The sequence below is a fragment of the Psammomys obesus genome, unplaced genomic scaffold (genome assembly GCF_907164565.1).
Source record: "Psammomys obesus unplaced genomic scaffold, mPsaObe1.curated_primary_1811, whole genome shotgun sequence".
Classification (NCBI taxonomy): domain Eukaryota; kingdom Metazoa; phylum Chordata; class Mammalia; order Rodentia; family Muridae; genus Psammomys; species Psammomys obesus.
In genome coordinates, this window is record NW_026596134.1 from 23,136,964 (window position 1) to 23,140,260 (window position 3,297).

The following is a 3,297-nucleotide window of genomic DNA, read 5'->3' on the forward strand; positions in this document are numbered from 1 at the left end:
CCCTCCATGGCTGGGCTTTTTGTAGGCCTTGACACGTGCCAGATGAAGCTATAGACTCAGAGAAGGATGGGATCTGGCATAGGGTCAATAGGGCCAAAGCCTGAGTGGGTGGAAAAAGAAGAAGCCTGAAAAGGGAATACCAGAGGCAGTGGTGGTGGAGGAGCTGGGGATCTTGGATCCAGGCTGGCTATGAGGCCATCAAATCCAGTTCTTTTCTCTGGGCACACACCTGAACCAGGTTCCCTTAAAACAGGTAGGGCAGGGGACAGTCATAGCCAGGAGTCTGTGTGGATACTGGGACAGTTCCACACCAACCATGCCAATCTCCAGATAGCCACATGTACCTCATGTCCAGTCATTTGCCAGTTTAATGCAGAGTTCACAGTGACCTAGAAGGTCATTTGCTGAACGAGAGTGAAAAGAGCTCTGTCCCTAAGTTGCTGCTCAGAGAAGGCTCCTAGTCCCCACCAACTCCCATTTAGAACTTACTTTGAATGAGAAATAACCTTCTCTTGAATTTGTGCCTGGGTGGTCAGTGCTATGGTTTGAATCTGAATGGTTTAGTTTTGAATGCTTGTTGCCTAGTCTGTGGCAACTATTTTGAAGGCCGTGGGACCTTTAGAAGGTGGGATCTGGTTGGTCAAAGTGGGCACTAAGGGGTGGGCCTTTGAAGGTGGGAGCCTGATCCCTGGTTCTGGCTCTACCCTTTCTGGTCCACCATGATATGAAGCACACCACAACACATACCCAGTGCCATGAACTCTACCACGTCCTCCTGCTGTGATGGTCTCAGATCCTCCAAAACCATGAGGTAGAAGAAATCTTTCCTCCTGCGATGCTTCCATCAAGCATTTTGTCACAGTAACACAAACATAAATAATAATCAGATATGACACGCAACACACTTATTCCCCAAGGGCAGTAAAGTCCGAGGGTCTAGGGTAGGGGACCCCACAGGCAAGTGGCTATAAAGACAGCCTGGTACATGATGGAAGAGCACAGCCTGAAAAGCGACCATCGCCCGAGGAGGTGGTTCGTTCTCTCTAGGGCTCCAGGACTCCAGGAATGGGCCTGTAGCTTGCCTGGGGTAGCTGCCCTGGTGGGGGAGGGGGAGGACTCCTGTTTCTCAGTATGGATTGGTAGCAAGATGGTACCAGCTGGATTTTGCATGCTCTCAGCTGGGCAGTCTTTTCTGTTCCGCTCAGATGGCAGGTCTTGGAGCAGTGGGGCTGCAGACACCGATCGGTAGCCTGCTGGGCTACACAAAAGCATCTGCTCCGGCCCAGCAGGCTGCAGTAGGGCAGCATCTTGTCCCCTCCCACCCTCACCCCCATGTGACCTAAGGACAGCTTAGACTCAGTTATCTATGCTGGCCTAATGCTTCCAAGCGTTTGAAGCCCACTCAGGTGACCTGGTGACGTGGCCTAGTAGAAGTCAAACACCCTTCTCTGGCCCATGTCTTGAGCCACCATACGTGGGTGCTTGACCTATGTATGCTACCACTCCATGTGTGTGTGCCTCTGTGAAAGAACTCCTCTTCCTCCTTCCCTCTCCAGCCCCCCACTCCTTTTCGTTCCGTGGTTAGCAAAATTCTTCAAAAGAGTAGCCTTCAGGCTGCTGTGATCCTTTCCAAACATTAAACAATGGGAATCCACCACAGCTAGATTTTGTCTCCACTCTTATCTGCTCTGATGGAAATCAGCGGTGACTGCCATCTTGCTTAATTCAGGAGTCCTGTCTTAGCCTTCCGCTTGCTCTTCTGCTCAGCAGCCCTTAAGAGTTCACCGCTCCTTAATGTTTAAACTTCTTGTGGAAAAACAACTGGCTGCAAAAAAAATCCAGGGAATAACGAGCCCACACAGACGCCCTCTGGCATCGCCTCAAGGTTGGTCCTTCTCTTCTTTTTCTTTGCTAGAGACTTCTTAAGTGAAGCTCTGTGTTCTTTGCTTTGCAGCTCTTCCTTAGGTGCTTCACACTTGAGCTCCTGAATACTACAGCAGCACCTCATTTCTGTCCAGGTGCCAGCTCCCCTGATTCCTCAGAACCATCATTCTGTGTCTGGTCCATGCCTTGCATTTTGCTTAAGTCTTTTTAAGTATTTCCATCCATGCTGGTTCCTTCCCTTTTCCCACTGTCTCATGGGAGAAACCAGGTTGTTTGTTGACAATATGGCCAGCATCCTCTACTTAGCTGATGTTCCATAGTTCTCCATCATAGTTCTGCCATGAGTGATGAGGCTCCCTGCTTCCTCTCTGAGGCCCTCCCCTGGTTCTTAAGGTCCTTGCTATAGCTCTGTCTATCACCTTGCAGATTCTCCTCTCTGCTTATGTTGATTCAGGCTCCTGGGGCTCCTCCTCGTGGGTGCTTGCTCCCTTCCCAGTCTTGGCCAGGGCCTTACTTAAACATCATCATAACTGACCCCGGAGGTTCAAAAGTTCCCAGCCTAACTTCCTTATCCAGCCAGTGGCATCTCAAATGGAGCATGATCACATACAATATGCCCCAGGAAGCCCCCTTCCCAGCCTCCTTTACCTCCTGTAGCACTGTTGCCAAGTTCTTCTGCCTGAGGTTTTGGAGTTATCCTGGCTCCTGGGTTTCTCTCTGACCCACCTCTCTCCAGCCCTTATGGTGGCATATGGCGCTGCCGCTTTTCTCATCGTTCTCTGCCCCTTCCCAGTTGTTACTGTATTCCCTCTCATAGTCAGACACAGTTGGAATTTCGGCCCCTCCCCTCTGCCATTTTCATCTCAGTAAATGAGGGTGGCCTTGGTTACTGGGGCTGGGCAGGGGGAGGGGAGCGACTGTTGCGTAAAGACAGAGATAACAAGTTGCGAATGTGGCGCCGGGGTGACGGTTGTACATTATGATGTATTTAACAGTGCTGAACTCTGTCTTTAAGAATGATTAAGATAGCAATAGATTGTGACACACAACCGCAGTCTAGAGCTTGGAGGACTGAAGAGTTTGTGAGGCCCACCTGGGCTATAGAACCAGGCTCAATGTTTTTTTAAAAAGTATGTATCTTATAATCTGTAAAAAAAAAAAAAAATTAAAATTGCCAGGTGGGGTGGCACATGCCTGTAATAGCAGGGGAGGCAGAAGCAGGTGGAGCTCTGTGAGTTCGAGGCCAACCTGGTCTACAAAATGAATCCAGAATAGCCAAGGCTACACAGAGAAACCCTGTCTCAAATAAAAAGAAAAAGAAAGAAAGAAAGAAAAAAAGAAAGAAAAGAAGGAAGGAAGGGAAAGAAAAGAAAGAAAGAAAGAAAGAAAGAAAGAAAGAAAGAAAGAAAGAAA